Source organism: Nerophis ophidion, linkage group LG13 (assembly GCF_033978795.1).
Source record: "Nerophis ophidion isolate RoL-2023_Sa linkage group LG13, RoL_Noph_v1.0, whole genome shotgun sequence".
Lineage (NCBI taxonomy): Eukaryota > Metazoa > Chordata > Actinopteri > Syngnathiformes > Syngnathidae > Nerophis > Nerophis ophidion.
Genome location: NC_084623.1, coordinates 24,339,211 through 24,363,946, shown reverse-complemented (window position 1 = coordinate 24,363,946; position 24,736 = coordinate 24,339,211).

Genomic DNA, 24,736 nt, shown 5'->3' with positions numbered 1-24,736 from the left:
ATGATGCATTGCTGTGTGGCAAGCACAAAAGTGCTTTCACAAATGCACTAGAGTCTGGAATCTTTCATCTCTCCCTAGCATGGCTCAATACAGGTCAATCTTTGCTTCCTGAGGAAGATCTTCCCTGCCAAGCACCTGGTAGTCCACTACTTCTTCCCGGAGGCTAGCCAGGTCTAAACGCAGCTGCGGCTTGGAACTTAAAAGTATATTTCTTCATCTTACTCGTCGTCGGCGTCACCACGGCTGTATCTCCCTTGTTCTTCTGCTTCGTCTCCTTGTTGTGTGCACAGTTGTGCACTGCACTCCCTAAAACCCGTAGACGTTATTGTCACATATGCATGTACAGTAGATGATAGTATGGTCCTGTTTAAGAGTGTCACAACATTGCTGTTTACGGCAGACGAACTGCTTTACGGTAGACGAAAACGTGACTGCTGTTGTGTGTTGTTTCCGCGCTGGGAGGACGTTAATGAAACTGCCTAACAATAAACCCACATAAGAAACCAAGAACTCCCCTTCGATCATTCTACAGTTATAACGTCTTTGAGCAGACACGCAGTTTATATTGTATGAAAGCGGACATGAAAACAGGCTGTCCTCACTCAGATCTGCATGGAGCTGGAGGGGGTGTGGCCTCCAGCACCGCCTGAATTTCGGGAGAAAATTTGTCCCGGGAGGTTTTCGGGAGAGGTGCTGAATTTCGGGAGTCTTCCGGAAAACCCGGGAGGGTTGGCAAGTATGCGTCAGGAGCAAGGGTGTATTGTCTTGCCCAAGGACACAACGGTCATGACTAGGATGTTAAAAGCTGGGGATCGAACCAGGAACCCTAAGGTTGCTGGCACGGCCACTCCACCAACCAGGCTACGCCGTCCCCAAGATCAATAATAAAAGGCTATGGCGCTGTATTAAACTAATAATTTGCATATTTAACCAGCAAGACACAGCATGTCCCCACTCCCTCTGTGAACATTCAGTACTTCCCATTGCGACGTTTCAGTTACGCAGCAGGGTCGTGCGCCTGCCGAGCAGTAACTCCCCCGCGCTCTTTTTCCCCGCTTTTGTTTGTCGGCAAGGATGCAGTGCTGAGGAGTTGATCAAGTCAAGAGGTCCAACATCAATTAATCTCATGCAAACACTGAGCGACTATGAATGTGTTTGCATTGTGTCACCATCTGGCGTGATAGTGGCCTGTGAAACGTCCCTTTATCCCAAAGCAATCAGCTTGATGGGAAGTTGAGGACCCGGCCTCTCAACACACAGCAGTAGTACCTTGGTTTTTGCTAGAAATACGTTAAAAGTCTGAAAACCCAAACAATTTTTCCCACAGGAAATTATGTTAATCCAATTAGTTAATCCAAAAAATAAACATATTAAGAGTAATAATACAAACCCTGTTTCCATATGAGTTGGGAAATTGTGTTAGATGTAAATATAAATGGAATACAATGGGACGGCGTGGCGCAGTGGGAGAGTGGCCGAGCCCAACCCGAGGGTCACTGGTTCAAATCCCACCTAGAACCAACCTCGTCACGTCCGTTGTGTCCTGAGCAAGACCCTTCACCCTTGCTCCTGATGGGTGCTGGTTGGCGCCTTGCATGGCAGCTCCCTCCATCAGTGTGTGAATGTGTGTGTGAATGGGTAAATGTGGAAGTAGTGTCAAAGCGCTTTGAGTACCTTGAAGGTAGAAAAGCGCTATACAAGTACAACCCATTTAATGATTTGCAAATCCGTTTCAACCCATATTCAATTGAATACACTACAAAGACAATATATTTGATGTTCAAACTCATAAACTTTTTTTTTTTTTTTTGCAAATAATAATAACTTAGAATTTCATGGCTGCAACACGTGCCAAAGTAGTTGGTAAAGGGCATGTTCACCACTGTGTTACATCCACTTTTCTTTTAACAACACTCAATAAACGTTTTGGCAATGAGGAAACTAATTGTTGAAGCTTTGAAAGTGTAATTATTTCCCATTCTTGTTTTATGTAGAGCTTCAGTTGTTCAACAGTCCGGGGTCTCCGCTGTTGTATTTTACGCTTCATAATGCGCCACACATTTTCGATGGGAGACAGGTCTGGACTGCAGGCGGGCCAGGAAAGTACCCGCACTCTTTTTTTTACAAAGCCACGCTGTTGTAACACGTGCTGAATGTGGCTTGACATTGTTTGCTGAAATAAGCAGGGGCGTCCATGAAAAAGACGGCGCTTGGCAGCATATACTGTAAATGATAAATGATAAATGGGTTGTACTTGTATAGCGCTTTTCTACTCACAAGGTACTCAAAGCGCTTTGACACTACTTCCACATTTACCCATTTACACACACAGTCACACACTGATGGAGGGAGCTGCCATGCAAGGCGCTAACCAGCACCCATCAGGAGCAAGGGTGAAATGTCTTGCTCAGGACACAACGGACGTGACGAGGTTGGTACTAGGTGGGGATTGAACCAGGGACCCTCGAGTTGCGCACGGCCACTCTTCCACGGCGCCACGCCGTCCCCATATGTTGTTCCAAAACCTGTATGTACCTTTCAGCATTAATGGTGCCTTCACAGATGTGTAAGTTACCCATGCCTTGGGCACTAATGCACCCCCATACCATCACAGATGCTGGCTTTTGAACTTTGCGTTGATAACAGTCTGGATGGTTTGCTTCCCCTTTGGTCCGGATGACACGATGTTGAATATTTCCAAAAACAATTTGAAATGTGGGCTCGTCAGACCACCGAACACTTTTCCACTTTACATCAATCCATCTTATATGATATCGGGCCCAGAGAAGCCGGCGGCGTTTCTGGATGTTGCTGATAAATGGCTTTTCGCTTTGCATAGTAGAGCTTTAACTTGCACTTACAGATGTAGCGACAAACTGTATTTAGTGACAGTGGTTTTCTGAAGTGTTCCTGTGCCAATGTGGTGATATCCTCTAGAGATTCATGTCAGTTTTTAATTCAATGCCATCTGAGGGATCGAAGGTCACGGTCATTCAATGTTGGTTTCCGGCCATGCCGCTTACGTGGAGTGATTTCTCCAGATTCTCTGAACCCTTTGATGATATTATGGACCGTAGATGTTGAAATCCCTAAATTGCTTGCAATTGCACTTTGAGAAAACTGTTTAAGTATTTGCTCACGCAGTTGTGGACTGAAGGGTGTACCTCGCCCCATCCTTTCTTGTGAAAGACTCAGCATTTTTTGGGAAGCTGTTTTTATACCCATTCATGGCACCCACCTGTTCCCAATTAGCCTGCACACCTGTGGGATGTTCCAAATAAATGTTTGATGAGCATTCCTCAACTTTATCAGTATTTATTGCCACCTTTCCCAACTTCTTTGTCACATGTTGGTGGCATCAAATTCTAAAATTAATGATTATTTGCACAAAAAAAAAATCAAATATGTTGTCTTTGTAGCATATTAAACTGAAGATTGGTTGAAAATGTTTTGCAAATCATTTTATTTCGTTTATATTTACATCTAACACAATTTCCCAACTCATATGGAAACGGGGTTTGTAGATTTACATATACAGTGGTACTTCAAACTTTAAGGACATCCAACGGCCTAGCTCGCAAATCGGTATCTTAAAGTAGCCCTGGCCATTAAAATCAAATTAATCCGTGCTTGGCCCTCCCAGAACAGCACTATATAAACATGTAACATGCATTTTACAAAGAAACACTAACTATTAGCTCAGCAATACAATAAAAATACAATTAACTACAGTATATTAATATTTAAAATATAACAGTGTAGGTAAATATTGCAAACTTGTCACAGCTGGGACTGCCGTGAACGCATCACCTGTAATAATAATGTACCGTATTTTTCGGACCATAGGGCACACTGCATAATAAGGCACACTGCCGATGAATGGTCTATTTTGGATCTTTTTTTTTTTCCATATATTTGGCGCACCAGATTATAGGGCACATTAAAGGAGTCATATCATTATTGTTATCTTTTTGTAAATTGAAAACACTTCTTTGTGGTCTACATAACATGTAATGGTGGGTCTTTGGTCAAAATGTTGCGTAGATTATGTTTTACAGATCATCTTCAAGCCGCTTTCTGATGCGCCGTTTTGTAGGTGGCCTTATTTACGTGGCTCACCTTCGTAAGCGTTTTCTCTCCGTCATCTTTGTCGTAGCGGTGTAGCGTGCAGGGATGGGAGTAGAAGTGTCAAAAGATGGAGCTAACTGTTTTAATGACATTCAGACTTTACTTCAATCAATAACGGAGCAGCATCTCCTCACCTGGAAACAACCACACCGGAAATGTGTCCTGTGAAAAACCGCCCGACCAAAACTTTTATAACTAAAGTTCCTTAGGTGAATAATGTAAACTCACTACACAGGTCTGTTTTAATGCTTTTGTTGGCGAGTTTACTGACAAATATAAGTAAGAACTGTAAATTCCTTTTAATTAGAAATGGCAATTGCGGAGGATGAATGTCACATAACAAGAAGATAGAGAAAAAGAAGAAGCTTATCAACTACGCCGCCGGCGCAGTAGCGCACTATTTTTCAGGATTTACGCAGATCCCGAATAAAGATCAGCAGGTACCACAAGGTAAGAAAAGTTGCTTTTGCATAATATTGCGAAACAAAACGCCAGATAATGTGTCTTTCCTTATACACACACTCATATGTTGAAGCGGTGCGGCTTCATAGCTTACCAAAGTCGTACTAAAACATTTTGATGTAATGTTCTATATTTTCAATGGAACATTGAAAATGTTGGTGTTGTTTACATGAGAAATATTGTCATCATAGTGGCAATATACAATTACCGTACTTCCTTGAATTGCCGCCGGGGCACTAATTAATTTAAAACCTCCTCTCTCTCATGCGCTTAGCAAAGGCATGCGGTAAAAGTAATCATGCACTAATTATTTTAAAAGCTCTTCTCACTCCGGCACTTACCAAAGGCATGCAGGCATGCAGTAAAAATTTGAGTGTGATGTAAGCTTGGACTTTAAATCCTACTAAATAGCTCTTAATCTTCTTCCCTTTATGCAATTTCAAATTATTGGTATTGAAATCAGCCTCCTTCATTTTGAAAATGATGACAGGGGAAGTGTCACTTGTGACGTCACGAGTTTGACCAGGCGGTAATACAAAGCATGAGCTAATTATTTTGACCAGGCGGTAATACGAAGCATGAGCTAATTATTTTGCGAAGCGAGTTTGACCCGGCAGTAATTCAAGGCAGGAGCCTACTATATGCTCTGCGGCAATTCAAGGAAATACGGTATCTCTTATGTTTGACTGCCATCGACTGATCACACTTATCATTACACCATATACCAAATAAAATAGCTTTTGAGGTGGGTATGCTCAACCAAATGTATTCCTAAGTCAAATTTTGAGAAAAAAAATATGATTTTAAGTGTGCCTTATGGTCCGTAAAATACGATAAGCATTTACCTTTTCCATCAGTCTGAAGAAATATTTGTAATCATTTTTAATCCGTTCTTTTTGGCGTCTTCCAGTCAAATCAAGGAAGAGGGCAGGCTGATAGCAGCAAGTGCTGTATTTTTCTGACTGTAAGGTTTACTTAAAATTCTTTCATTTTCTTCAACATTTAGAGTGTGCCTTATGACCCGGTGCGCCTAATGTCTGTATTAATTTTGGTTGTGCTTAGCAACCTCAAAGCAATTTTATTTGGGACATGGTGTCGATAAGTGTGACCAGTAGATGGCAGTCACACATAAGAAATACATGTGGACTGCAGGTTGACGCCTGTTCAATAAATGATGGCGCAGGTACTGGTAAGGAAGCAACTCCAAAGCTTTGATGTTTCATTGAGACTATAGAACATTATACATGGTGCTAAAAAATCTGTCAAAATGTTTTAGTATGAAACTGGTAAGCTATGAAGCCGCACTGCTTGATGGAATGTGGTGCATTACGGCTACCGTAGTCAGAGTTACCATGCTTCAACATATGTGTATTAATATGGAAAGACTCAAAAACAGCACCTATTAAGTTAAAGTTGGGTTAAAGTTAAAGTACCAATGATTGTCACACACACACTAAGTATGGTGAAATTTGTCCTCTGCATTTGACCCATCTCCTTGATCACCCCGTGGGAAGTGAGCGGAGCAGTGGGCAGCAGCGGTGCCGTGCCCGGCAATCATCTATGGTGATTTAACCCCCAATTCCAACCATTGATGCTGAGTGCCAAGCAGTGAGGCAATGGGTCCCATTTTTTTTTGTATAGTCTTTGGTATGACTCAGCCAGGGTTTGAACTCCCAACCTACCGATCACAGGGCGGACACTCTAACCCATGGGTGTCAAACTCTGGCCCGCGGGCCATATTTGGCCCGCCGTGTAATTTAATTTGGCTCTTGAGGCAATATCAAATTAACATTAGAGATGGCCCGCCGCTGTCACACCGCATTCACCACTAATACTCATACTCGTCAACCCTCCCGATTTTCCCGGGAGACTCCAGAAGTTCAGTGCCCCTCCCGATTTCCACCCGGACAATGATATTGGGGGCGGGCCGTAAAAGCACTGCCTTTGGCGTTCTCTACATGTCGCCACATCCGTTTTTCCTCCATACAAACAGCGTGCCGGCCCACTCACATAGTATATGCGGCTCATACACACACACAAGTGTATGCAAGGCATACTTGGTCAACGGCCATACAGGTCACACTCAGGGTGGCCGTATAAACAACTTTAACACTGTTACAAATATACGCCACACTGTGAACCAACAACAAACAAGAATGAAAAACACATTTCGGGAGAACATCCGCACCGTAACACAACATAAACACAACCGAACAAATACCCAGAACTCCTTGCATCACTAACTCTTCCAGGGTGCTACAATATACACCCCCGCTACCACCAAACCCCGCCCAAACTCAAACCCGCCGCCAAAAAGAGGCATTCAATTTGTATTTTTATTTTATTTTATATGCCATTGATATTTTTTTATTATTATTATTTAAAACTCGATTTTGCATGTCATTATAAAGTTATATAAGCCTTGCTTGGTCAATATTCAATGCAAAACTTGTTTGGGTCCCTATCAAAGGATTAATTTGTTCAACCTCGGCCCGCGGCTTCGTTCAGTTTTAAATTTAGGCCCACTTTGTATTTGAGTTTGACACCCCTGCTCTAACCACTAGGCCACTGAGTAGGTTAGGAGACATAATCTGGCATTTTGTTCCACAATATTATGCAAAACCAACTTTTGTTACCCATTGGTACCTGATGATGTTTATTTCGGATTCGCATTCGTGTCACAAAAATGTGCGCGCATTCGCCCTTGTAGTCCGCGCCTCAGTCAATATTCTTGTTGTCGCATTCCTCCTCTGCTGTTGCCATTTCTAATATAAAGTAGTGTACAGTTCTAACCTATCTTGCAGACTCGCAATGGAAGCACTAAAAACTCTACCTGTTGTAGGGGCTATGCCCACAAAGCGGCGCATTCGGAAGAGGCGGTCAGAAAGCTACTTGAAAACGGTCTGTAAAACATAACCTATGCAACATTTTGACAAAAGAACCACCATTACATATTATGTAGACCAGTTGGAAATGTTTTAAATGCAGAAAAAATCATATTATGACCCCTTTAATGCTCCTTATAATCTGGTGCACCTATTATATGAATATAGAGCTGAATAAACCCATTTATCAGTAGTGCGCCTTATCATCCGGTGCACTCTATTTTCCAAAAATTACGGTAATAGTGGTAAAAAATGTTTATTTCTCTAGTTAGTTTAATTTGTAGTTATGCTCTCACCCATTCATGCTGTGGTCGAAAAAAGTTGATGCTTTTCATCCATCTGCTGGGAGAATTACTCGTTGGGACATGTCTGGTGCCCTACGTAAGCTTGTCAACATAAATGGACTGTAAACAAAAATATTTTTTAAGTTTTGTAAATTCAGCAATTTAATTTTATAATTTTTTTAGTTGAAGCATAACTCATATGAGGTTCATTAAAACAAACTAAACTGATAAGTTTTGTTGTCTGCTGGTGGTTTTTTGGGGGATGTTCCTTTTTACATTTAGTAGATACATTACAAAATATATTTCCTTCATGAAAAATATGCATTTTCTTGCATCTGGATCATTCAAGCACACACTCGCAGTTAGTTCCAGTATTTCCCATGAGCGCACCTCCAGGGCTGTAAAAAAGTAGGTTCCGTTCACTAAAATGCCCATAAAAAGTAGTATATAATGGTCTGCAAACATAGTAAAACGCCACGGGTAGGCGCGTGATGCCATGTATGTGCAGAAAATGAGTTTTTCCATGGTGAAAGCCGCATAGTACATGCAAAAACCTCATTTCAATCAGGCGGTATGCACCACTTTTCAATTGTGCAAGCAGTCTTAGTAGATCATACACAGATCCATAGTGTTGTTTTTGTCGCTGTATACATGAAAAATACAATGCAGTGACTCATAAACACAGTAGAAAAAAAATAACGCAATACATGTTAAGCCTATTGAAAAAAAATCACAAATATTTGCTCTATTTTTGGGTGCATGACACAACCGAAGACGCCAGTGTTAGCCTTGAAGCCATGAGATCGTAAATGGTTGATTTGTAATCGGTCTTTGTTACCCACCTCGTCGTTGCTGCTGTGTCCTTAAGCATCCAGCGCAGCACAAACATTTTGGCAGTCTGTGTTTGGAGGATATTAAAGCACAAGCACTAAGCGCTCAGGGATATCGATTTTGCTTTAGTGGCCAAAAGCCGTGGATCTACTGGCATCAATACTTCAAGCACAGGGAGCTGAATAGATGGGGGGGTGACCTTGGCCCAGGAAACAATCCTTGCTGATAAGACCCTCTACTGAAATACAATTGGAGGAGGACGAGGATGATAGGATGCACTGATGGGGCTTTGGATGGGTGATGATGTCATACATTGATTTAGGCTTCTTCAATTTTTTGCCCAAGAAACCGCTTCATTCAACCAAGGACAGACAGTGTTTCTTACAGGACTGCAAACGTGGCTAAAATAACACATGAAGACAAAACAAACATGATCAGAAAACTGTCAGGGAGTGTTGTTGATGAACCCCATGATGCAGAGATGGCAGGTTTGATGCAGGAAAACATGATTTAATGTCCAAAAAAATGCCAGAAAACACAAATCAGTGACCAGGAACTAGGAAACATGCAAACAGGAAACTACAAAATAAGTGACAGCAAACTGCAAACAGCTATCAGCATACAAGAAACGAGGAACCAGGGAGAACAAGAGACCGCAAACAGTCCCCAGCATACAATACTCCAGCCCTGACTGGAGGGCGAGGCAGGTATAAATAGTACCCTGATTGGCAATTGCCACCAGGTGGGAGAGACTGCCAATCAGGTACAGGTGAGGGGAACAAGCGCTCAGGAAGACGTGCAGAAAAAGGAACTAAAATAAGAGCGCTGACAGGAAACAAAACACAAACACAGAGGGGAAACAAAAACATAACCAAACTTTCCGTGACAACCCTGACAAGAACTACACAGTAGCTTTTTTATGTTGCTTCCTTTTGTTCCAACACAGAGCTAATATCGATCATTTGCATTTAAATATATTGGACATTTTCCGTAAAAATAACACATTTACTTGCAGGGCACAAAACGGAAATTGTTCTGCCTATGCTGAGGGTGTGCGACACAGATTTATTTTTAGATAAGGATAGAGGAAGAAAAATATATTTTCATTAGGGATACACCGACCGATCACTATTGGCAAATTTTTGCCAAAAAGTTACAATCGGCCAATGACAATTAAAGCTTCACAATGCCGATCATAAAAGTCGATTCCCTCTGGCTGATCATTTATTTATTTTTGTTCCCATGGCTGACAGAGGCAGCTAGCCGCTAACTGTGAATGTTCATACATAGTGTTGAGCCGCTCCCTTACGTAAATAACCACCAACTCCTTCGCCGCCAATAAACTAAATTTCTTACAAGTATTTTAGTATCACTTGTGGATGAGGCAAAACATGTTACACACCGAGTAAGAACAAGCAAGAACAGGCATGCTAATTGCTAAGCCATTCACTAAGATAGGTTGAAAGAACAGAATAAATAATGAAGTTTAAGAAATGTAAATGGAGCAAGTTCAGCAGAAAGTAAGCAGGTACTAACAGGAAATAAACAAGTAAGAGAGAGGATAATATAACGATGTACGCCAGGCGTACGCGCAAGGGAAAAAAAAATTATTCTGGTGGTTCAACGTTAGAGTTTATACAAAGGGTAGTGTCAGTATATGATTGATACTAGAGTGATTATATCTTAGATTTCTACAAATTCATTTGTGTGTGCAACCAACCATGTTTTACGGCCATACTTTCGGTTTGAAGCCTGACTTTTTTCAGTCTGCACAATATGTGACATCGCGCTCCAACAGCCCTGGTTAGGCTCGCTGGAAATTGGACCCGGCTCACGACTGATACGCCCGGGAAGGAAGCCTCCCTCACTGCTCCCCTGTGGCAGCAGTAATGATTCTTCCGGTGGTTCAACTACACAAATCTTGTTACAATGTGTACTTCTTTTAGACCCCCCGGTGCGCAAAGTGTGGCCCGCAGCTTGTCTTTTATTGGCCCACGACACATTCTACAAACAAAATAAATACGTCCTGGATTAGAAAAAAAATAACATTAGTAATTAAAGCTGAAAGCAGCGTTGAGCGGGCCCTGTAACGCATCCAGTTACATCCTTACCTGAGAACAACCATAAAAAAAAATCAGCATGGTAAGGAAGTTAAAAGTGTTATAATTTTCCAACACAAGGGGACGATATTGATGTTGATATCAACGTTTAGTCAACCTTAAAGCCTCATATCAGTTTGTTAGGGGATCTGTGTCAGAGTGAGTTTGTGACGAACCCCAAGATGCAGAGAAGGAAGGAGGTATTTTGCAGGAAAACATGATTTAATTAAACACTAAGACAAAACCAAACAAAAGGGGTACAACAAAAAGCGTGCACAAGGCGGATAACAAACTAAAAGAGCTAGCATGGGAGCTAGAAAACAAAAGGAGCTTAGCATGGACGCTAGCAAAAACAAAAGGGCCTAGCGTGGAAGCTATCGGGTAGCCGTCAAGCATGTTGTAGATTTTAGCGCTTCCATAGAGAGTCTACTACAGATATAAGTTAAAACTATATGCTACCTTGTATTACAAACGGCAAGAGCTGAGGATAAATGGATACATTTTCATGTGCGAGCCAGTCTGAAAAGAAGGAACTTATTGACTACAGTGTCAGACTACAATGGCGGACTTGCGCAAGGCTCTTTTGGTAAATCTCTACCATGTATGGAGATATCTGCAGACATAAAACTTGGGAAAACTGTTACAATTTGGGCAAATTCCAAACGGCTCCTTTGAAGGAAGTATGAAGGAATGCAAGATTGTTTTATTAATATCTCAACCATGCTTCGTTGGTTTGATTTCAAGTTGTTGGGACTTATGCACATCCCAAATACACACAAATACGTATCTATCGGTAGAAAAAGTTGGTTTTGCATAATAGGTGGTCTTTAAAACATATTTCTGTAAAGGTTGCACACAGCCTCTTTTAGTGATGAGTTGGCGACCCACTGAATTTCCTAGGGACCCAACCAAATCACCACCTGTAGGTCCTTGGGATTCACTATGTTGAAAACCTATCAACACCGCTGGTGATTTATTGCAGGAGGCTGTCAGAGCCACGAATGAACCGACTGGGAGACATGAAGTTTGCACAAATATATGACATGAAACCAAGTCAAGAACAGAAGAGAAATTCATTTTATTCTTGTCTTGGACCTGTGTTCATGCATCCGTAATATAAATTGTACAATCCCGACAATGGGCCCTTGTACGGGGACTGTCAGCTTATCCTGACTCCCGGGACTCTAACTGCACAGCCTGCTCACTGACTGTGTTGATTGGACACGGCTGCTTGTTGCACTTCACCACAAATTCTGTTAATTCCTTGAGATCCTGCTGCACGACGCTGACAGAAGGGCCCTCAAGGGTGAAGTGTTGCATAAGGACATACAGTAAATACACATTGAGTCCAGCATACTAGTTATAGTCATTTTATTTTGTCAAAGAGAGACAGAATTTATAAAAAGGTTATACATTAATTTGTATTTGATTGGGGAAAATAAATATCTGAATCCACTACCAAGCAGCTGGAATTCTGACCCCAACTGAGTGATGAAGCACACAGAAGAGTCTTGTCGTTCTAAGAAAGTACTCCTAATTTTAACTAAGTATGACTATAAAATACACCCGTCACAAACACTCTCTTCAATAAAACCTCTGAACACCTTAGGGCAGGGGTAGGGAACCTATGGCTGCGAGCCAGATGTGGCTCTTTTGATGACTGCATCTGGCTCTCAGATAAATCTGAGCTGACATTGCTTAACACGATAAGTAATGAATAATTCCACTTGTAATAACAGTGTTAAAAATAATGTTCAAAATCTAAAACATTCTCGTGCATTTTTAATCCATCCATCCATCCATTTTTCTACCGCACCTGTTCAAAAAGTTGCGTTAATGGTAAGAAGTTTATTTATTTATCTATTATTAGTTAGTGTGGGGCTCGGCCTCCTGGGGGTTCTTCAGACCACCAAGCACCGACATGAGAGCCTGTTTCAGGGTTACAATATTGTTTTTTTTTTTGTCAATAAGTCTCTTAGTTGCTTTCCAGCATTTGTCTTTTTGTCTTTCGTTCTCGATCACACTGGCTCCAGCCCCAACATCGTCTCTCCTCCTGGCTGCTGCTTATAACAGAGCGACAGGCGATTAGATAACAACGCCCAGGTGGGCCATCTACGCACCTGTCGCTGATTTCGAGGCCGGTCATGGACACACCCCGCTTTGCTGCAGGACCCGCAGGCAACGCCCCCTCCACAGTTAGCTTCAGAATAACAATGTTATTACAAAGAATAAGAGACCTATTACACTCTAGAAATGTTGGTCTTACTTAAAAATGCACATGTTTAGTTTTGCTCAGTGTTTAAAAAAAAATGATATGGCTCCAGGGTATCCGCGGATCCTTAAAAAGTCTTAAAAAGTCTTAAATTCATGTATCTAAAATTAAGGCCTTAAAAAAATATTAAATTTATTAGAAATTCCTAAAATGGTCTTAAATTCAGTACTCAATGGTCTTAAATTGTCCGGCCAGTTTTTTTTGTTTTTTTTTATCAGGGGACGTCTTTGAGTAAAAGTGAGTGATTTCAGCTCACTCATTTTTTTTCTTTGTATCTCTTCAAGAGATACAAAGAAAAAATAAGTGAGCTGAAAAAAATAGAGGCAGAACTTGTGAATGAGAACAGCCAGCTGAAGCTCAACTGAGGCTCATATGAGTGTGTGTTCAGTGTTTTGTTGTTATAATACGGTTTTGCACTATTATTGCACTATCATTGACCAAATGTAATTTATTTTTACCCTCACCTCGGTTATTATGTTTTTACTGGCGTTGGTTTGTTTGTTTTGGATGTCAAAGTTTTTGGATCTCTCAAGATTTTTGATAAGCTGTTTGGCAGAGTGGTGCTTATCAGTTTATTAATAAACATACAAAAAGTAAACTTGACTGATTGTCATTGAGGTTGTAGTACAGTGGGATCCCCAAACATCGTTTATATTTATAGATTTTTCATTATTTTTTTCGGTCTTAAATTTTTATTCAAGGTGGTATTAAAAAGGTCTTAAATTTGACTTGCTGAAACCTGCAGATACCCTAGGCTCTCACGGAAATACATTTTAAAATATTTGGATTCTTGGCTCCCTCAGCCAAAAAGGTTCCCGACCCCTGCCTTAGGGAAAAAAACAAAGAGCTGGCCAAGGACCTCAGTGACAAAGACCTGCATGAGACTGGAAAGGACTACAAGTTGGATTATCAACATCTGACACGCACAAAACCACAAGGAGAACGTGCTGTAGTCACATGACACCAAATTGAAAAATGTCTTAATGGCCTACTGAAACCCACTACTACCGACCACGCAGTCTGATAGTTTATATATCAATGATGAAATATTAACATTGCAACACATGCCAATACAGCATTTTTAGTTGACTAAATAACAATTTTAAATTTCCCGCTAAGTGTCGTGTTGAAAACGTCGCCGTATGATGACACGTATGATGACGCATGCGTTTGACGTCTCAGGTTGTGGCGGACATTATTTTCAAGCCCGATCCGAGCTATAAGTAGTCTGCTTTAATCGCATAATTAAACAGTATTCTGGACATCTGTGTTGCTGAATCTTTTGCAATTTGTTCAATTAATAATGGAGAAGTCAAAGTAGAAAGATGGAGTTGGGAAGCTTTAGCCTTTAGCCACACAAACACAGCCGGGGTTTCTTTGTTTAAAATTCCCGGAGGTGAAGATTTACTATGGATCAGAGTGGTAAAGCGAACATGGATCCTGACTACATGTCTACCGGCAGTTTTCGGTAAGAAAATTGTGGTAAAAAGTCGCCTCATACCGGAGATCAGCGGAGCTTGCGCTGTCCATGCAGCTGCGTGACTTCTCTCAGAGACTCTGGTGTCAAAACACCCGTGGCCACACCCCTCCGACTATCAGGTACTATTTAATCTCACTAAAACACTGGCAACACAATAGCAGATAAGGGATTTTCCAGAATTATCCTAGTAAATGTGTCTAAAAACATCTGAATCGCTCTCACTTGCCCTCGCCTGTTTTTTGTTTTTGTTTTTTTAAACTTTTCTTTTTTTTTCTAGTCCATCGCTATCAATATTTTCATCCACAAATCTTTCATCCTTACTCAAATTAATGGGAACATTTTTTCTTTCTCGGTCCAAATTGTTCTTATTGCTGGTGGCTCACATTATAAAGAATGTGAGGAAGTGAGGAGTCCTACAACCCGTGACGTCACGCTGACATTGTCATATACTTCCGGTAAAGGCAAGGCTTTTTTATTAGCGACCAAAAGTTACAAACTTTATCGTGGATGTTCTCTACTAAATCCTTTCAGCAAAAATATGGCAATATCGCAAAATGATCAAGTATGACACATAGAATGGACCTGCTATCCCTGTTTAAATAAAAAAATCTCATTTCAGTAGGCCTTTAACCTTTTGTACAGTTTTTGGATCAAATACAAATGTAGAACCATCCATTTTCTACCGCTTATTCCCTTTTGGAGTGGCAGGGGGCGCTGGTGCCTATCTCAGCTACATTCGGGCGGAAGGCGGTGTGCACCCTGGACAAGTCGCCACCTCATCGCAGGACTTCACCAGAGGCCTCACCTCCCAAACCAATTTACATCAGTCTAATATCAGCGAGAAGTATGGGATTATATCTGATCGCATGTAAAATGTCCAATATAATACAAGCAGTCCTGCAGCGAGTTTACTTGTGCGAAGCTGGACAACCAGTCCTCCAATAAACTCACAAGGTTGGTCTGTTCTTATATTTTTGTCCCGGCCAGGGCAATTCATCTGTGCGCTGCGCTGACCGCACCTCCAAGCTGCAGCTGGCGGCTGCATTCAATCTGCAATCAGTCAGCACTCAACACACCTGTCGCTCATGAACTCCCTGGGCTTCTAAAGTCAGAGCAAACCTGCGTTCTGGGCCAGGACGTAGCACCTGTTCCCGTACATTAAGCCAACAATCTCTCTCTCTTTGTTTCGCCCCCTCCGTGTTCAATTGTCTTTTGTCCCTTGTCGCCATCCAGCAGCATTCCTCCGTTTCCACGTCACGAGCTGTGTGTTTCGTCTCCCCATATTCCCTCTGGTTCCCCTGGGTGCCTCTTTGGACCTCAACCTCCCGCCTGGACACGGACTTTGACGCCTCGCTCTTGCCCCAAACCTCCTGCCTGTGTTTGGATCGCCAAGCTTGCCTTGCCCCCTTGGACTGCTGCCTCTTGCTCAACACTCCTGGTAACTCAGCTAATCGCTACAAAATAGTCACACCATACACATTTTGGGTTAGTTTTCACACTTCATAATGCTGTATAGAAATAAATAAAGAAGAGCTACAACCATGTGATTTGTGCCGTCTTCTTCGTACTGTAACAATTTTAGTCATTTACAAAAGTTAAACATGGTAGGTTATACTATAGCCTACCATGAAGCCTATAGCCGCTATAGGCTTCTAGACGCTAGCAGCTAAGCACACAAAAGCACACCAGCTAAACATATGTGTCTTTAAGTGTATTTAATTGAACAATAGTGTGTCTAAAACAGCAAATCTGTTTTTATAAACAAGTACCAAATAATTATAATAATTATATTAGTATATATAAGGCGGTATAGCTCGGTTGGTAGAGCGGCCGTTTCAGCAACTTGAGGCTTCCAGGTTCGATCCCTGCTTCCGCCATCCTAGTCACTGCCGTTGTGTCTTTGGGCAAGAAGCTTTACCCACCTGCTCCCAGTGCCACCCACACCGGTTTAAATGTAACTTAGATATTGGGTTTCACTTAATAAAGCGCCTTTAGTCACTAGAGAAAAGCGCTTTATACAAACCCCGTTTCCATATGAGTTGGGAAATTGTGTTGGATGTAAATATAAACGGAATACAATGATTTGTAAATCCTTTTCAAGCCATATTCAATTGAATGCACTACAAAGACAAGATATTTGATGTTCAAACTCATAAACTTTTTTTTTTTTGCAAATAATAATTAACATAGAATTTCATGGCTGCAACACGTGCCAAAGTAGTTGGGAAAGGACATGTTCACCACTGTGTTACATCACATTTTCTTTTAACAACACTCAATAAACGTTTGGGAACTGAGGAAACTAATTCTTAAAGCTTTGAAAGTGGAATTCTTTACCATTCTTGCTTGATGTACAGCTTAAGTTGTTCAACAGTTCGGGGTCTTGTTGTCGTATTTTACGCTTCATAATGCGCCACAAATTTTCGATGGGAGACATGTCTGGACTGCAGGCGGGCCAGGAAAGTACCCGCACTCTTTTACTACGAAGCCACGCTGTTGTAACACTTGGCTTGGCATTGTCTTGCTGAAATAAGCAGGGGCGTACATGATAACGTGGTTTGGATGACAACATATGTTGCTCCAAAACCTGTATGGACCATTCAGCATTAATGGTGCCTTCACAGATGTATAAGTTACCCATGCCTTGGGCACTAATACACCTCCATAACATCACAGATGCTGGCTTTTGAACTTTTTGATGATTTTACAGACCGTAGATGGTACAATCCCTAAATTCCTTGCAATAGCTCGTTGAGAAATGTTGTTCTAAAACTGTTCGACAATTTGCTTACAAATTGGTGACCCTTGCCCCATCCTTGTTTATGAATTACCGTACTTACCATTTCATGGAAGCCGCTTTTACACCCAATCATGGCACCCACCTGTTCCCAATTATCCTGCATACCTGTGGGATGTAACAAATAAGTGTTTGATGAGCATTCCTCAACTTTATCAGTATTTGTTGCCACCTTTCCCAACTTTCTTGTCATGTGTTGCTGGCATCAAATTCTGAAGTTAATGATTATTTGAAAAAAAAAAAAATGTTTATCAGTTTTAACATCAAATATGTTGTCTTTGTAGCATATTCAACTGAATATGGGTTGAAACGTTTGTACATACATTTACAAAGTCTCTAAGGCAGCAGCGTATTAGAAAGTATCCAGTACCAAACCTGTCCGCATCATTTAATTTACTGTACTGCTTCATGAGTTTATTTTAATTAATTATTGTGGTCACTAGGTGTTGCCAACAAACCATTATCACTCCACTTAAACTTAAAGACATTGTGCATCCATTCTAGACAGTTAATAATATATAAGTTAGTTAGTTAGGTAAGTTTTGCTTATGTTTCTTGTGTTGCTTTAGCATGGAGAAAATGTTTCTCTTGAAAATGTCGTAATGTAAGCCAATGTCGGTTGGAACTGGGATTGACTGAGTAGGTATTGACAGTCCTGTACCCCCCTGTACCCCTCAGGTCAGTTACATTGTTAGATATTGAGATATTACTCAATTCCATACTTTCAAGGTTTCGGACCTCAACGCAAACACAGGGGGTTACAAAAGTTGTACAACACAGTTCAATAAAATACATGTATATATCCATCCATACATCCATTTTCTACCGCTTGTCTCTTTATATGCAAAAGTTTGAAATTGCAATACAAGAAATACTAAAAAAAGAAAGTGGCAACTTAAATTTAAACACGGATCTGCGGAGGTAATCTAGAAACTCTCATGAGAGTTTGGACTGTATTTGTTATGTTCCTGTGTTCCTTATAATATTCTGTCCTGGTGCTCTTATTTTGGCTGTACTTCCTGTTTAAAGGGGAACATTATCACAATTTCAGAAGGGTTAAAACCAATAAAAATCAGTTCCCAGTGGCTTGTTTTGTTTTTTTAAGTTTTTTTCAAAATTTTACCCGTCCCGGAATATCCCTAAAAAAAGCTTTAAAGTGCCTTATTTTCGCTATCCTCGAAGCTACTATCCATTTTCCTGTGACATCATACAGTGCTGCCAATGTAAACAAACAATGGCGAATAGCACTGCAAGATATAGCGACATTAGCTCGGATTCAGACTCGGATTTCAGCGGCTTAATTAATTCAACAGATCACCCATGTGTAATGGTCCCGAGTGGTAAAAATATTAAAATCTAATACAGTTGTTGTTAAAACCAATAAAAATTGTCTATATAAATATTAAGAACCCAATGTAGTGAGAGCAGCTGTCCAAAATAAGGAAAGATGATTAACCGGTTCACAATTTATTAAAATACAATAAAAAAAACAGTCCCGTTGTTGATACTAAAATACCAGATGGTACAATATGATTGACGAGGGGCCAACAGGCGTGTGGGTATCTAAGCTCCGCCCCCTTCCACGGCGTCCTCCTGCACAAAAATTAAAAAGGGAGGCAGGCCACGGAGATAAAATCAACTAAAACAACGGAGATGCTATCCGGGCTGACGTCACACTTACACACAAAGCAGGGTTTCCCCTGCCTTTGCTGTAGTTCCACGTCCAAGTGCTGGGGCACGCCCACTCTCCTCGCCAGTCTCCGGTCACTCGCGGGACCCACGTGTCCGTACCCGTCCCGCTCCGCCTCCTGGTTGCTCCGGGGGTCTCCGCAGGTCTCTGGGTCCAAATCGCCCCCCTGTCCACAGCCAAAGGCAGTTGGGTGTCCTCACAGATCCACAACAGTACGGCACTTACTTGGGCGGCAGAGTTTCCTCTGCCCCTGCCTGTTGTGGACGTCTTGGGGTTCGTTCCGGTAGCCTGCGGGGTCTTCTACCGCGTGTCCAGGGGTTCCTTCCCATCCTGCGTGCGTCTACCCGGTCGCTCTCGGCCAAGCCGCAGATTCTTCCCAGTTCCGGCCAGAATCTGCCGAATCCTGCCGTCCTCTCTCTCCTGTCGTCAAAGCCTGTCGTTTCCCTCTGTCGATCCTTCCTGCCGATTCAACCTCTCTCGCCCATGCCTCCTGACTCACTCTTTCTCTTTTTGCTCCTTTTAAACGTGCAGTCCTAATGCTCCTCAGGTGCGTCCAATTTCCCGTGCTGTTTGATTGGGCACTTTGGTTGTTAGGGGCAACCAGATAAAAGGGGCAATGTCTTAAAATACCAGCAAAGTCCACAAGGAGTAAAAACATGCAATTAAACAAGACAATCAACTTCTAAAATTTAAAAACGTGCAATTCAAAATACATCCATCCATTTTCTACCGCTTATTCCCTTTTGGGGTTGCGGGGGGCGCTGGCGCCTGTCTCAGCTACAATCGGGCGGAAGGCGGGGTACACCCTGGACAAGTCGCCACCTCATTGCAGGGCCAACACAGACAACATTCACACTCCCATTCACACACTAGGGCCAATTTAGTGTTGCTAATCAACCTATCCCCAGGTGCATGTCTTTGGAGGTGGGAGGAAGCCGGGGAACCCGGAGGGAACCCACGCATTCACGGGGAGAACATGCAAACTCTACACAGAAAGATCCCGAGCCTGAAAAAATAAAAATAAAATCCACTACTTGTGTCCCATCACACATGTATTGAAACGAATGGTTGGAGTATGGAGGCAGATAGCGAAAAAGAAATTGAAGAAGAAACTGAAGCTATTGAGCGAATAGTTATCGAATGCTATTCGGTCATAGCATGGCCGAATAGCTGCCTTATTAGCATCTCAGGTAAAATGTGCAGACCAAACGATCAGGACTTTCGCATCTTGTGACACTGGAGCAACTTAAATCCGTAGATTGGTAAGTGTTTGTTTCGCATTAAATGCGGGTATCTAGTTTCAAATGTACATACAGCTAGCCTAAATAGCATGTTAGCATCGATTAGCTGGCAGTCATGCCGCGACCAAATATGTCTGATTAGCACATAAGTCAACAACATCAACAAAACTCACCTTTGTGATTTTGTTGACTTTATCGTCAGAAATGTATCTGCAGGTTGTCCATACATCTCTGTGCCATGTCTGCCATCGCCGGTAAAATGTGCAGACACTTCGGCACATTCAATGGGGGACTGCCGGCAGATTTCTTGCCAGTTTTGCATCTTCGGGCCAGTGGTGCAACTTGAATCCCTCCTTGTTAGTGTTGTTACACCCTCCGACAACACACCGACGAGGCATGATGTCTCCAAGGTTCCAAAAAATAGTCGAAAAAACGGAAAATAACAGAGCTGAGACCCGGTGTTTGTAATGTGAATGAGAAAAGGAAAATAGCGGCTTTATTACCTAGGTGACGTCACGTTCTGACGATAACCTGAAAGGCGTTTAATTTGCCAAAATTCACCCATTTAGAGTTCGGAAATCGGTTAAAAAATTATATGGTCTTTTTTCTGCAACATCAAGGTATATATTGACGCTGGTGATAATGTTCCCCATTAACTCCTTGTTCAGCTGAAACTTCACTTGTTTATTTTCGTGCCAATACACAAAATTCAAAGTTTGGTTCAATATTATAGTGTCACGGTTCAAAATGTTTTCAACACAAAAAAAGAGACGTTTTTATGCCTTCAACAAAACAACATGGGAAAGTAATCCCACGACTGTTAAATTCTTTAAAATATCTGCCCCAAAGCTTTATCCAAATCCATCCATCCATCCATTTTCTACAGCTTATTCCCTTATGCTTTATTATCAAGAATGGTAACACAATAGGTAACCCAACTTCCAAATTGCACTCAGATCTATCTACAAACTGTGACCCAAAATTCTGGAATCAAATATGCTTCAATACTTCTTGTTTGATTAAGTATACAAATTTACGGCTGATTCAGCTCAAAACACTTTCCGGAATACATTACATCGGTCTAAGAACATATAAAATGGGTTTAGCTGACTCTAACATTTGTGTACACTGTGTGATAACAAGATAGACAAGTACTTACACTCAATATGGTCCTGTGATCCTGTGAATAACTTGGTGCCTGCAGTGTGAGAGAACTTGTCATCAGCCTTACAGATTCCCAATCCCACCTCCCCCTCATTCTGCCTGTTGGGTGATCTCTGCGCAACTGATTTTGATATAAACAAAACATACCTCCTTATCAACGCATTAGGAAACACACCTGGGGCGGGCCCCGCCAATCTCTCCAGGGTATGGGGTTGGGTTCCTGGGGGTTTGGTTGCTGGTGGGGAGTGGGCGGTCTTCCCGTCTGGCTGCAGGGAGTCTCTAGGCCCCTCGGGGCAGCGCTTCCTGCCTTTCTGCCCGCATCGGGTGTGGTCTCTTGAGGGTTGACTGTCACCTGCTTCTCCCGTGCCTTGTCCTCTGCTGGGCGCGTCCGTCTATGGCCTGCTGCTGGTCTGGCCGACACGGTAGAACTGGCTCTGGGGATAGACTGATTGGCAACACTAAATTGGCCCTAGAGTGTGAGTGTGAATGTTGTCTGCCTGTTTGCGATAAGTTGACACACCTTCCGGCCGAATGCAGTTGGGTTAGGCCCCAGCACCCCCATCACCCCGAGAGGGACAAGCGGTCGAACATGGATGGACGGGCATTTATTCTGTCCATTTCCTCCCTGACGTGTTTTCTGTGATTAAAACAATGCATTGTAGCTCAGTCAGTTATCTCGATAAAACAGTTGCTCGAGTGTAAGTAGATTAGCCAAGCAATGTTGTCATGTCAGCTGTCTGGAGTTGTTATTCTAGCTATAGTCCATACCGGGGGTCGGCAACCCGCGGCTCTTTAGCACCGCCCTAGTGGCTCTCTGGAGCCTTTTCAAAAATGTATGAAAAATGGAAAAAGATGAGGGGAAAAAAATAATATGGTTTCTCTAGGAGGACAACATGACACAAACCTCCATAATTGTTATACAACACACTGTTTTTTTATTAAACATGCTTCACTGATTCAAGTTTTTGGCGGGTGCCGTTTTGTTCTACTAATTTTGGCGGACTATGAACTCACCGTGGTTTGTTTACATGTACAAACCCTGTTTCCACATGAGTTGGGAAATTGTGTTAGATGTAAATATAAATGCAATACAATGATTTGCAAATCCTTTTCAACCTATATTATGTTGAATGCACTACAAAGACAAGATATTTGATGTTCAATCTCATAAATTTTTTTTTTTTTTTTCAAATAATAATTAACTTAGAATTTCATGGCTGCAACACGTGCCAAAGTAGTTGGGAAAGGGCATGTTCACCACTGTGTTACATCACCTTTTCTTTTAACAACACTCAATAAATGTTTGGGAACTGAGGAAACTAATTGTTGAAGCTTTGAACGTGGAATTTTTTCCCATTCTTGTTTTATGTAGAGCTTTAGTCATTCAACAGTCCGGGGTCTCCGCTATCGTATTTTACGCTTCATAATTCGCCACATATTTTCGATGGGAGACAGGTCTGAACTGCAGGCGGGCCAGGAAAGTACCCACACTCTTTTACTACGAAACCACGCTGTTGTAACACGTGGCTTGGCATTGTCTTGCTGAAATAAGCAGGGGTGACTATGATAACATTGCTTGGATGACAACATATGTTGCTCCAAAACCTGTATGGACCATTCAGCATTAATGGTGCCTTCACAGATGTGTAAGTTACACATGTCTTGGGCACTAATACACCCCCGTTCCCTCACAGATGCTGGCTTTTAAATTTTGTGCCTGTAACAATCCAGATTGTTATTTTCCTCTTTGTTCCGGAGGACAACGCGTCTATAGTTTCCAAATATAATTTGAAATGTGGACTCCTCAGACCACAGAACACCTTTCCACTTTGCGTCAGTCCATCTTAGATGAGCTTGGGCCCAGCAAAGCCAGCGGCGTTCCTTGGTGTTGTTGATAAATGGCGTTTTGCTTTGCATAGCAAAGCTTTAACTTGCTCTTACAGATGTAGCAACCGACTGTAGTTACTGAAAGTGGTTTTATGAAGTGTTCCTGAGCCCATGTGGTGATATCCTTTACACACTGATGTCTGTTTTTGATGCAGTACCGGCCTGAGGGATCAAAGGTCCGTAATATCATCGCTTACGTGCAGTAATTTCTCCAGATTCTCCGAACCTTTTGATGATTTTACGGACCGTAGATTGTAAAATCCCTAAATTCCCTGCAATAGCTCGTTGAGAAATGTTGTTCTAAAACTGTTCGACAATTTGCTTACAGATTGGTGACCCTCGACCCATCCTTTTTTGTGAATTAATTAGCATTTAATGGAAGCTGCTTTTATACCCAATCATGGCACCCACCTGTTTCCAATTAGCCAGCAAACTTGTGGGATGTTCCAAAAAGGTGTTTGATGAGAATTTCTCAACTTTATCAGTATTTTGTTGCCACCTTTCCCAACTTCTTTGTCACGTGTTCCTGGCATCAAATTCTAAAGTTAATGATTATTTGCAAAAAAAAAAATGTTTATCAGTTTGAACATCAAATGTGTTGTCTTTGTAGCATATTCAACTGAATATAGGTTGAAAATTATTTGCAAATCGTTGTATTCCGTTGATATTTACATGTAACACAATTTTCAACTCATATGGAAACGGGGTTTGTATAATTTTCTCCGACTTTCTAAGACATGTTTTATGCCACTTCTTTTTCTGACTCATTTTGTCCACCAAACTTTTAACGTTGTGCATGAATGCACAAAGGTGAGTTTTGTTGACGTTATTGACTTGTGTGGAGTGCTAATCAGACATATTTGGTCACTGCATGACTGCAAGCTAATCGATGCTAACATGCTATTTGGGCTAGTAATATGTACATATTGCATCATTATGCCTCATTTGTAGCTATATTTGAGCTCATTTGGTTTCCTTTAAGTCCTCTTAATTCAATTTATATCTCATGACGCACTATCTGTATGTAATATGGGTTATATTTTTTTGCGGCTCCAGACATATTTGTTTTTGTAATTTTGGTCCAATATGGCTCTTTCAACATTTCAGGTTGCTGACCCCTGGTCTTTACAAAGAAAAGTACATGCATACAAAACCTACTCAGTGGCGTAGTGGTTAGAGTATCCACCCTGACATCGGTAGGTTGTGAGTTCAAACCCCGGCTGAGTGATACCAAACACTATAAAAATGGGACCCATTACCTCCCTGCTTGGCACTCAACATCAAGGGTTGGAATTGGGGGTTGAATCACCAAAAATGATTCCCAGGCGCGGTCACCGCTGCTGCCTGCTGCTCCCCTCAGGGTCTGTTTGATGAACGTTATACAGCAGGGGTCACCAACGCGGGGCCTGCGAGCACCAGGTAGCCCGTAAGGACCAGATGAGTCGCCCGCTGGCCTGTTCTAAAAATAGCTCAAATAGCAGCACTTACCAGTGAGCTGCCTCTATTTTTTAAATTG